This window comes from Stegostoma tigrinum, chromosome 38 (genome assembly GCF_030684315.1).
Source record: "Stegostoma tigrinum isolate sSteTig4 chromosome 38, sSteTig4.hap1, whole genome shotgun sequence".
Taxonomy (NCBI): domain Eukaryota; kingdom Metazoa; phylum Chordata; class Chondrichthyes; order Orectolobiformes; family Stegostomatidae; genus Stegostoma; species Stegostoma tigrinum.
Window position 1 is genome coordinate 24692885 of NC_081391.1, and position 12554 is coordinate 24705438.

Consider the following 12554-nt stretch of genomic DNA (forward strand, 5'->3'; position numbering starts at 1 on the left):
AATGTTGTTCGTGTCAACTTTGGTTCTTTTAACATGAGGGGAAGAAATCAAGGCCGTAGTGTGTTACTGCGACCTGGAACACACTCCCTGGAAGGGCAGCGGAAGAAGATTCGATGGAAATTTTCAAAAGAAAGAGTTTTGGGGGCAAAGAGAAGGGTGCAGCATTTTGGGGATGGGCTAATTAGGGTGTTCTTACAAAGGGACAGCACAGCTACTACAAGTTGAATGGCCTCACATGTGATATGATTCGTCTAAGGTCAGACTGTGCAGTTTCTTGCAGAGTTTTATCTCCAAACAGACAGCTCTAGCCTGAGAATTTTTCTCAGAATCTTCTGGTGCAGGATTATCAACAGTGCGCCTGTGTAGCCCGAGACCACAGACAGTGCTGTGCTACCTTCACCCGAAGCCTTGCCCTTGTCTCCCTCTCAGTCTCTGCTTCCTGACACCATCTGATAGCGCACACAAACTGGCAGCACGCTCTCTCTTATCATCACCTCCATCTTCGACAAGCAGAGCTGCTGCTTCTGCACCCTGGTCTTGTGTCTGTCTGTGTGCATCATATTACCCCTCGACGGTCACAATCCTCCTTTTCCCTCATTCATGGGAGACCCTAGAGCAGATGCCAGTGCTCCCTGATGATGGTAACACAATGCAATGAAGGACTGGAGCCAACTTTTGGTTAGACCCAACAGGGGTCAGAGATCTCTCTGAAGGACATCAAAGACTATTTGTCAATTAAGGAAGGATGTTCCTGATGACTGGGGAGTCCAGAACCGGGTGGTGGGTGGGGGAAGGTGGTCACAGTGTAACAATATGGGGTAAGCCATTTAAGACTGAGATAATGGAAAATTCCTTCACCCAGATAGTGGGGAGCCTGTGGAATTCTCCACCACAGAAAATGGTTGAGGCCATAAAACTGAATGCTTTCCAGGAGTTAGACATAGTTAGATATACTGCTCCACTATCCACCTTCTATCACCGACCCTCCCTCTCCCCCATTTCTTAAGCAGGGTCTGGACCCGAAAAGTCAGCTTTCCTGCTTCTCTGGTGCTGCTTGGCCTGCTGTATTCCTCCAGCTCCACACTGTGTTGTCTCAGACTCCAGCATCAGCTGTTCCTACAATCTCTGAGTCAGATATAGTTATTTGGGGAGAAAACGGGAACAGTGCACTGAGTTGGATGGTCAGCCATGATCATACCGAATGGCAGAATAGCTTCAAAGGGTCAAATGTCCCAGTCCTGCTCCTATTTTCTATGTTTCTATGTTTTAGTCATCAAATTCAAGGATTATTTTGGTCACTGCGAACCCACAGATCAACTGCATTCTTGGATTCAGTTTCATAACCTTCCTGGTGAGGTTGGAACCCACAACCAGTGACAGAGATCCAAGGGGGCTTTGTCTGTGCTGTTGGCCCCTCTAACAAGGAGGTGGAACTGACAGATATTGAGTGGAACCCTGGATGGATTTCTCTCTCCCTGGCCCCATGGGAGTGATATGCCCACACCCAGCCCAACGGAGACCAGAAGCTTTATACTAACCGACAGAGGGATGGTGACCTCACACACCAAGTGCTTTTAAATAGAACTCATTCATGGGTTGGCTGGGTCTGGAGTCACGTGTAAGTCAGACCAGGTAAAGATGGCAGATTTCTTTCCTTTGCGATCTAGCTGGGGTTTTGAACAACAGCGACATTAGGCTGGACTCTTTAACTGAATTAGATTTTGACTGAATTCAAACCTCACCATCAGTTACAGTGGGATTTGAATCCACACTCTCGGAACATTAGCCTGGCGTTCTGCATTATTAGCCGAGTGACATCACTAGTACACCACCACTAGCTCACTTGGAAGACATTATATATTGGGATAGTTCAAGAGGCTGCCCCAACACACAATTCTCTCCAAGTCTGGGATAACAAGGTGTAGAGCTGGATGAATGCAGCGGCCAAGCAGCATCAGAGGAGTAGGAAGTCTGACGTATCGGGTCCGCCTGGCCTGCTGTGTTCATCCAGCTCTACACCTTGTTATCTCAGATTCTCCAGCATCTGCAGTTCCTACCATGTCTCTCCAAGTCAGACTCTCTCTTGTCGATCCTCAGCTTGTCTAGTCCATTCCTCACAGCTAGGTTCACATCAGTGTGTGTGACAAATCACCCTGCCATCCAGCTCAGACAGCCAGCAGCCTGGTCTACAGCAGGACCTCATCTTTTTCACACATTATCCACTGTAACAAAGTCAAGCTTCACAGTCTCCTATCAATCTGCTTTAAAAAAATGCAAAACATGTCTGATAGCGCAGAGCAGCTCCTTATCTCGACATTTGCTCGGTGACGTACACTTCTGTTTGACATTTCACTGGAAATGGACCACAAATATACCAAAATGTCAAAGGAACATTTTATGTCCAGTTAATCATTTCTCTGCCTGCAGAATTTATGTAGAAAACTGACCCAGCTAAGCATTGAGCTTTCAAGGAATTGAGGAGAATGAAGGGAGGATCTTATAGAAACATATAAAATATAGTGAAGGGAACAGATAAGGTAGAAGCAGGGAAGTTGTTTCCACTGGTGGGAGAAACTAGAGCTGGGGGAGTAGGTTGAGGACTGATTGAGGAGGAACTTCTTCACCCAAAGGGTTGTGAATCTGTGGAATTCCGGGCTCAGTGAAGGGGTTGAGGCTTCCTCATTGTATGTTTTTAAGGCAAAGACAGATAGCGTTTTGAACAGTAAAGGAATTAAGGGTTATGGTGAGCTGCTGGGTAATTGGAGCTGAGCCCATGAAAACATCAGTAATGGTCTTATTGAATGGTAGAGCTGGCTCAAGGGGCCAGATGGTCTTTTTATGTTAAGTCTCCCTCTACACAGTTCCCATCAAATTTAAGGGGAGAAGGTAGGCAGGAGTAACATGGCTAGGCTAGACGTCTAGTCACGTCATGGGTTCAAAGGCTTCAGTGGAAACATAAATTCAATTGAGAAACAAATCTGGAATCCAAAGAATTGTCTCATTAAGGGTGAACCCAAAACAACCATCAATTTTGGTAGAGGTCCATCTGGGTCACTAATGCCCTTTAGGGAAGGAAACTGCCACCCTTACGTAGTCTGGCTGACACGTGACTCCAGACCCACAGCAATGTGGTTGACTCTTAACTGCCCTCCCAAATGGCCCCAGTAAGTCACTTGGTTTAAGGCGAACCTAGAAATAGGCAACAAATATGGGCCTGGCCACTGGTGTCAACACAAAGAAGCAAAAGATACTGCACGACAGGGACAGCACAGGGTTAGATACAGAGTAATGCACAGGGTTAGATACAGAGTAATGCACAGGGTTAGAAACAGAGTAATGCACAGGGTCAGATTCAGACTAATGCACAGGGTTAGATCCAGAGTAATGCACAGGGTCAGATACAGAGTAATGCACAGGGTTAGATACAGAGTAATGCACAGGGTCAGATACAGAGTAATGCACAGGGTCAGATACAGAGTAATGCACAGGGTCAGATACAGAGTAATGCACAGGGTTAGATACAGAGTAATGCACAGGGTCAGATACAGAGTAATGCACAGGGTTAGATACAGAGTAATGCACAGGGTTAGATACAGAGTAATGCACAGGGTTAGATACAGAGTAATGCACAGGGTTAGATACAGAGTAATGCACAGGGTTAGATACAGAGTAATGCACAGGGTCAGATACAGAGTAATGCACAGGGTTAGATACAGAGTAATGCACAGGGTCAGATACAGAGTAATGCACAGGGTTAGATACAGAGTAATGCACAGGGTCAGATACAGAGTAATGCACAGGGTTAGATACAGAGTAATGCACAGGGTCAGATACAGAGTAATGCACAGGGTTAGATACAGAGTAATGCACAGGGTCAGATACAGAGTAATGCACAGGGTTAGATACAGAGTAATGCACAGGGTTAGATACAGAGTAATGCACAGGGTCAGATACAGAGTAATGCACAGGGTTAGATCCAGAGTAATGCACAGGGTCAGATACAGAGTAATGCACAGGGTTAGATACAGACTAATGCATAGGGTCAGATACAGAGTAATGCACAGGGTTAGATACAGAGTAATGCACAGGGTCAGATACAGAGTAATGCACAGGGTCAGATACAGAGTAATGCACAGGGTTAGATACAGAGTAATGCACAGGGTTAGATACAGAGTAATGCACAGGGTCAGATACAGAGTAATGCACAGGGTTAGATACAGAGTAATGCACAGGGGCGACAGAATGGGCTGCTTGTTTTATACAAAGTTATTGTCATTTGAAAGTCAATGCCCTAACACTGCAGCATTCCCTCAGAGAGTCAGTGCTGAGGGAGGGGGCACTGTTGGAGGGTCAGAGCTGAGGGAGCGCCGCACTGTCGGAGGGTCAGTGCTGAGGGAGTGCCACATTGTCGGAGGGTCAGTGCTGTGGGAGCGCCGTGCTGTCAGAGGGTCAGTGCTGAGGGAGGGCCGCACTGTCAGAGGGTCAGAGCTGACGGAGGGGGCACTGTTGGAGGGTCAATGCTGAGGGAGTGGGCACTGTCGGAAGGTCAGTGCTGAGGGAGCGCCGCACTGTCAGAGGGTCAATGCTGAGGGAGCGGCGCACTGTCGGAGGGTCAGTGCAGAGGGAGCGCCGCACTGTCGGAGGGTCAGGGCTGATGGAGCACCGCACTGTCGGAAGGTCAGTGCTGAGGGAGCGCCGCACTGTCAGAGGGTCAATGCTGAGGGAGCGGCGCACTGTCGGAGGGTCAGTGCAGAGGGAGCGCCGCACTGTCGGAGGGTCAGGGCTGATGGAGCACCGCACTGTCGGAGGGTCAGTGCTGAGGGAGCGTCACACTGTCGGAGGGTCAATGCTGAGGGAGTGCCACATTGTTGGAGGGTCAGTGCTGAGGAGCGCCGCACAGTCAGAGGGTCAGTGGTGAGGGAGTGGGCACTGTCGGAGGGTCAGTGCCGAGGGAGCGCCGCACTGTCGGAGGGTCAGTGCTGAGGAGCGCCGTACAGTCAGAGGGTCAGTGGTGAGGGAGTGGGCACTGTCGGAGGGTCAGTGCTGAGGGAGCGCCGCACTGTCGGAGGGTCAGTGCTGAGGAGCGCCGCACTGTCGGAGGGTCAGTGGTGAGGGAGGGGGCACTGTCGGAGGGTCAGTGCTGAGGGAGTGGGCACTGTCGGAGGGTCAGTGCTGAGGGAGTGCCGCACTGTCAGAGGGTCAGTGCTGAGGGAGTGGGCACTGTTGGAGGGTCAGTGCTGAGGGAGTGGGCACTGTCGGAGGGTCAATGCTGAGGAGCGCCGCACTGTTGGTGGGTCAGTGCTGAGGGAGCGGGCACTGTCAGAGGGTCAGTGCTGAGGGAGCACCGCAACGTTGGAGGGTCAGTGCTGAGGGAGTGGGCACTATCGGAGGGTCAGTGCTGAGGGAGCGCCGCACTGTCGGAGGGTCAATGCTGAGGGAGTGCCACATTGTCGGAGGGTCAGTACTGAGGAGCGCCGCACTGTCGGAGGGTCAGTGGTGAGGGAGGGGGCACTGTCGGAGGGTCAGTGCTGAGGGAGTGGGCACTGTCGGAGGGTCAGTGCTGAGGGAGTGGGTACTGTCAGAGGGTCAGTGGTGAGGGAGAGCTGCTCTGCTGCAAATGCTGCCTTTTGAATGGGGCGTTTATGCGAGGCCCCCATTTGCCCTCTCGGGAGAATCTGAGTAAGAGCAGGTGTGTTACCTCTAGTTGCTCGTCTCTGCCCCATAATTGCCTGTCTCATGAACTGGCCACCTTCCACAACCAACAGCATTTAACCAGATGACTCGCTCAGTAATCTTATGGTTGAAGGTAGGATCCAAATGGTAACCTGCTCAGTGCCATCAGACCATCAATCAACCTCCACTGCTCGTAAATCTGACAACGGATGGAAATACAGAAAATCACTCTATTTCATCTTGCTGTACCTTACAATCTGTATTTTGATTGCTTTAGGCGTTGAAAATTAACGACCATTATCAACAACCACTTGCATTTACAGTCATCGCATTCGAGTCATAGAGAGTGGAAACAGACCCTTCGGTCCAACTCATCCACGCTTCCTCCTTAATCCTAACCCTAACCCTAGCCCTAATGCCAATCTGACCTGGTCCCACTTGCCAGCATTTGGCCCATATCCCTCTAAACCCTTCCTATTCATGTCCCCATCCAGATGCCTTTTAAATGCTGTAATTGTACCAGCCTCCACCACTTCCTCTGGCAGCTCACTCCATACACGCTCCACCCTCTGTGTGAAAAAGATACCCCACAGGTTTTTTCTTAATCTTTCCCCTCCCACCTTAAACCTAGGCCTCTCTAGTTTTGGACTCCCCTGACCCTGAGGGAAAAGACTGTGGCTATTCACCCTATCCATGCCCCTCATGATTTTATAAACCTCTGAGCCACCGTGCCACTCTCTGAGCCACCGTGCCACCCTGTGAGCCACCGTGCCACCCTCTGAGCCACCGTGCCACCCTGTGAGTCACCGTGCCACCCTCTGAGCCACTGTGCCACCCTGTGAACCACTGTGCCACCCTGGGAGGCACTGTGCTACCCTCTGAGCCACCATACCACCCTGTGAACCACTGTGCCACCCTGGGAGCCACTGTGCCACCCTGGGAGCCACAGTGCTATCCTCTGAGCGACCGTGCCACCCTCTGAGCCACCATGCCACCCTCTGAGCCACCGTGCCACCCTGTGAGCCACCATGCCACCCTGTGAGCCACTGTGCTACCCTGTGAGCCACGGTGCCACTCTCTGAGCCACCATGCCACCCCATGCACGGCCCTACAATGAGCGGTTAGCACCAAATCAGTTGAAGATGTAGAGTTCACCGAGGGTCATGGGGCTAGAGAGGCAAAAGATGGGAGTAGCAAGGCCATGGTGAGACTGGGGCAGAAGAATCAGTGTTTCCATAGTGAGGTTTTGGAAGCAGACATGGAGCAGGGAGTGCAGAGATGATGGCTGGGCAGGAGATTGTGTGGATTATGAACACCAGCTGAGCTTTGACAACGGTGGAAGCTGGAAGGCAGGTCAGGTGGGCATTGGAGTAGATAAGGTGGGAGAGGTGGCAGGTGTACGCAATGTGACCAGGCCAGAGCGGGGAAATGTTACAGAGGCAGATGTAGGTGATCTTGAGGCTTGTTCATTGACCCAAATACACTCGAAATCCAGCTTATCATCGAAAACCCTGAGCAATGATATTTATGAGAAATCTCAAACTGAAAGCTTACCCGTTTTGGTTTGTGGAAAATGGCCTGCTTCGCGGGTCTAATGCAGAGAAGTGGGAAACACTGTGGGGATTATCAGCCCCAGGAACAGTGTGACATATTGAGATGTGGAGTCCCTCCACATTCATCACCGCTGGTGGGGGTGGGGAGGGGACAGTTAGTTTGGGGGACGGGGGGATAACAGGGGGTGTCAGACACCAGGATGAGGCTAATACTGTAGGAACAGGATTACTGGATCCCATAACGGGAGCAGGGAGGAGTTCCTCAGCCACCGAAGGTGAGGATCCCACCACAAGGCAGCTCAGGACTCTGAGATGGAGCTCCGGTTTCCGTCAACTGGGACTGTGTGGAGTTCAAACATAGATCTGGTTGTGACCTCACCTTTGCTTTCCTGCCTGCCCCCCCATTAACCACCAATTCTCTCCTCAATCCAAACTCTGTCTGACTCAGCTTAGGATATACTCAGTGACTTTGTGAAAGAGAATCCCTAAGACGAACAACTCTGTTGAGTGGAGAAATTCTTTATCTCCATCTTAAACGTGATATTCCTTTTTAAAGCTGTGTTTCTGTTTCTAGATGTCCCCTGTCAGACTGCACTCTGTCAAGTCCCTTCTGAATGTTGTATCAGAGATAACGGGAACTGCAGATGCTGGAGAATCCGAGATAACAAAGTGTGGAGCTGGATGAACACAGCAGGCAAAGCAGCATCTCAGGACCACCAAAGCTGGCGTTTCGGGCCGAGACCCTTCTGAATGTTATCTGTTTCATAAGATCCCCTCTCCTTCTCCTAAATTCCAATAGATACGGTTGAAGAAAAGCAAAATCTTGCGGATGCTGAAAATCTGAAACTGGCACAGAGAATGTCGGAGAAATTCAGCAGGTCTGGCAGCAGAGAGGAACAGAATTAACATTTCAAGCCGGACGGGACTCTCCTTCACAACCCTGGGCTCGACATGTTAACTCTGCCTCTCTCTGTCTACGGGCACTGCCAAACCTGCTGAGTTTCTCCAAAATTCTCTGAGTCTTTTTCTTTCAGATTTCCAGCATCCACAGTTCCTTGATTCATTTGAGCTCGACTGTGATGCCCATCATGGTCAAATAGCTACTGGCTCTTGCTCTCCTGACACACGTGAAGGACAAATCCCACTTGTCACCCTGGCAAAATTCACCGCCTTGAGAAGGCACAGTAGGAAGTAAGCAGGACATCATATGAGGAAGAGGCAACTTATTAAGCCTGACAGATACAATAGTGTCAAGTAACAGCAGCAATTGTAAAACGGGACATGAATTGTGCATGGGTGTAAAACACAGTTCCCAACTGTGAACTGTAGGTTTTGTAATGCTAAGTGGAGGAAGTTACACGTAAGCTGGTTATTTGATTCCTGCACATGCTTCTTTCTTTTTAACAAGAATTTTAAATGTTGTGGCCTGTTACACAATCAATCATTAAAATAGCAGGCCACAGAAGCTGATTCAATGTTGCTGCTGCCAATTCTGAAATTCTAAAATTAAACAGGGATCAAGTTCCTTCCTTCTGTAAAATTACTAAGTCTTCCTCTTACAATATGATTGTGTATACAGCATAGAAAGAGATTGTTCAGCCCATCAGCTCTATGCTGTGGTAGAGTAATTTCCTCCAAATCACTCAGTCTCATCCCTATCAACATATTTCTCTCTCTCCACACTTATCCAGTATCCCCTGAAATGTGTCTCTACCATTCATGAGTGGTCTCGGTGTTCAGGTGCATAATTCTTTGAAAGTTGTGTCACAGGTTAGCAGGATGTTCTTTGCTCTTTCTAAACAGGTTGGTTAAGAATCTGAGATAACAAGGTGTAGAGCTGGATGAACACAGCAGGCCAAGCAGCATCAGAGGAGCAGGAAGGTTAACGTTTCGGGCCTAGGCCCTTCTTCAGAAATTTCTGAAGACGGATCTAGTGCTGAAACGTTGACTTTCCTGCTCCTCTGATGCTTCTTGGCCTGCTGTGTTCATCCAGCTCTACACCTTGTTATCTCAGATTCTCCAGCATCTGCACTTCCCACTATCTCTCAGTTAAGAAGATGTTTAGCAGGGCTTGCCTTCATTGCCCAGATCACTGAGTTTAGGAGTTGGGACGCCATGTCTCAGTTGTATGGAGCATCGGTGAGGCCACTTTTGGAGTAATGTGTGCAGTTCTGGTCATACTGTTATGGGAAGGATATTATTGAATTGGAGAGGGTGCAGAAAAGATTTACCAGGGTGTTTTTGGGACTGGACGGTTTATATTATAAGAGGCTGGATAATCTGAGACTCTTTTCATTGCAGTGTAGGAAGTTGAGGGATGACCTTTAAGAGGTTTACAAAATCATGAGGAACAGTGATAAGGTGAATAACAAAGATCTTTCCCCTAGGATGGGGGGAGTTCAAAACTAGAGGGTGTAATTTTAAGGTGAGAGGAGAAAGATTTTAAAGGGACCTGAGGGGCAACTTTTTCACATGGAGGATGGCTAGTACACGCAATGAACTGCCAGAGGAAGTGGCAAATGCAGGTACTGTTACAACATTTAAAAGACATTTGGACAGGTACATGAATTGGAAAGGTTTAGAGAGATATGGGCCAAATGCAGGCAGATGGGACTAGTTTAGTTTGGGATACTTGGTTGACATGGATGAGTTGGACCCAAGTGTCTATTTCCAAGCTGCATGGCTCTACAGCGACAGTCTCACATTCTCACCACTGTCTGGGTAAATAGTCGATTCTCAAATCAGTGATAATGGGAACTGCAGATGCTGGAGAATCGAAGATAATAAAGTGTGGAGCTGGATGAACACAGCAGGCCAAGCAGCATCTCAGGAGCACAAAAGCTGACGTTTCGGGCCTAGACCATTCATCAGAGAGAGGCTGCTTGGCCTGCTGTGTTCATCCAGCTTCACACTTTATTATCTTGGATTCTCAATTCAGTACTGGATTTATTGATGCCTATTTTAGGTTTAGGGAGCCGTAGATTTGGATTCTGCCACAAGGCTACACGGAATGGAATAGGGTACAATAATTAAGCCACATATCTTTAACATCATTTAGAGGACACCTGCAGCTACAATTTAACAACAATTTCGAACCATATGTGCAGGCTGATGGTGGTAATGAGAAAGGATTAAACCGGGTGTAAAGGAGTCCCGAAGGTGATGCTGGTCATATTCAAATAGAATTTTACATTGAGTGTGACGGTGATCTGGATAAGTCCAAAACTAGGATCTTACACCTGCCATGTAGGGATGTGGCACGAGTTAGTTCATGTTTTAAGTTTCCTGATACACCTATCAAAGTACATAAAGAATAGCTGACACTAAAATAAGTAATTCATAATTTACAACATATATACATTCCCTTAAAGAATAAAAATCTCACGTGAAGCTGTGATTAACAATACAGGATACAGATATTAGCAAACACACAGATAGTAGGAGCAGAAATAGTCCATTCAGCCCATTGACCTTACTTCACCAGTCAGTATGATTGTGGCTGATTCTCTATCTCAATGCCATGCTCCCGCACGGTCCCCATATCCTTTTAGTTTATAGAAATCTATCTCATTCTTTCTTAGACATATTCAGTGACCCGACCTCCACAACCAGCCCATGGGAGAGATTTCCACAGGCTCACCACCCTCAGAGTGAAGACATTTCTCCTCATCTCAGTCTGAAATGGCCTGCCCTGTGTCCTCAGTGTGTGGCCCCTTGTTGTCAAACCCCAAGCCCCACCCACTGGGGAAACATTATCACTGCCTCCAGTCTGTGCAGCCCTGGCAGAATTTGAAGAGTTTCAATCTGATCCCCTCATTCCTCAAAACTCCAGTGAATACAGACCCAGTTGACCCAATCTCTTCTCATGTGACCTACGTACCGTCTCAGAAAGCAGCCTGGTGAGGTTTCCCTACACTCTCTCAGTGGTCGGTATAACCATTCTTGGGTAAGGAGACCAAAACTGCACACAATACTCCAGGTGTGGTCTCACCAAGGGCCCTGTACAGCTGCAGTAAGGCATCTCTGCTCCTGTACTCAAACCCTCCTGTACACCACGTGTGATCCTAACTGTTTACTACACCTGCTGCTTGCTGACAGTGACTGGTGTATACTGACACCCCCCAGATCACTTTGTACATCGACATTTTCTAATCCATCATCATTTAAATAATACATCCTTTCTGTTTCTCATACCAAGTGAATATCTTTACACTTGTGTACATTATAGAACTTCCACAGAATCCCTACAGTGTGGAATCAGCCCATCAAGTCCATAATGACCCTCCTAAGAGCACACTCCCAACACTGTAACCCTGCATTTCCCATGGCTAACCCACCTAGCAAGCACATCTCCGGATGCTATGGAATTTATACCATGTCTGGCTCATGTATTTGCTCATTCACTCAACTTGAAGCCTTTTTATATCCTCCTCACTGCTCACAATTTTACCTAGTTTTTGTATTATCAGCAAATTTGGAAATATTACATTTCATTCTCTCATCCGAATTGTTGATCTGTAACTGGGGCCCAAGTGCTGCTTCATCTGGTATCTTACTTGTCACCTTCTTCCACTCCAAAAATGACCTCTTTTTCCTACTTTCTGTTTCCTGTTTGCTGAACAACTCACAATCCTACCATCCTCAATCCCCTCTGCTTTAACCTTTCACTAAAACCTCTTACTGGGGGCCCTGTCAATAGCTTTATGTTAATCCAAATACACTCTATCTACTGATTCTCCATCATCTAGTCAACTAGTTACATCTTCAGAAAAACTCCAGTAGGTTTGTCAATAATGACTTTCCCTTCATAAATCCAGGCTGACCTTGTGTAATCCTGTTGGCATTTTCTACATATCCTGTTACCACATCCTTCACACTCACTCCTCAATATACATAAACTCACTACCCAGGAGAGATAGTAGGAACTGTGGATGCTGGAGCCAGAGATAACACAGTGTGGAACTGGAGGAACACAGCAGGCCGGGCAGTATCAGGGGAGCAGGAAAGTTGATGTTTCAGGTCAGGACCCTCCTTCAGAAATGGGCTCCACACTGCGTTATCACCACCCAGGAGGCCTTGTAGTTACAAGGCCAGCGCAAGGCATAATTATTTTCTTTCCTAATTGGCAGGCCCCAAATTGCAGGGACGGAGCTTCTCTTATAGTGCTCTCTGTATGTCTGTGCCCCCACTTGCCACAGTTATCAAGGACCTGGTGTATTATAGACTCTAGCATTTCCCCTATAACTGATGTTAGGCTAACCAGCCCGTAATTTCGGATATTCCCCTATCTCTTTCTCAAAACAGTGGGTGATGGTCACCCTCCAATCT

The 12554-nt window shown here is 48.1% G+C and overlaps 1 protein-coding gene and 1 long non-coding RNA gene across 4 annotated transcripts in view; one reads left to right on the plus strand and one right to left on the minus strand.

The window, feature by feature from the left end:
• The window catches only part of LOC132206547 (uncharacterized), a 65527-nt gene that overhangs the window by 45267 nt on the left and 7706 nt on the right, over window positions 1–12554 (plus strand). Inside the window, exon 3 of one of the 2 annotated variants that reach the window (XR_009443029.1) lies at window positions 7801–8606. The exons of the other annotated variant lie outside the window; for it this stretch is intronic. This is a non-coding gene — a long non-coding RNA (uncharacterized LOC132206547). Of the gene's footprint in view, window positions 1–7800; window positions 8607–12554 lie in introns of those variants that run through there. 2 annotated transcript variants of the gene reach the window in all.
• Window positions 1–12554, minus strand: part of grap2a (GRB2 related adaptor protein 2a) — a 68683-nt gene that overhangs the window by 41700 nt on the left and 14429 nt on the right. The gene's annotated exons all lie outside the window — the stretch shown is intronic.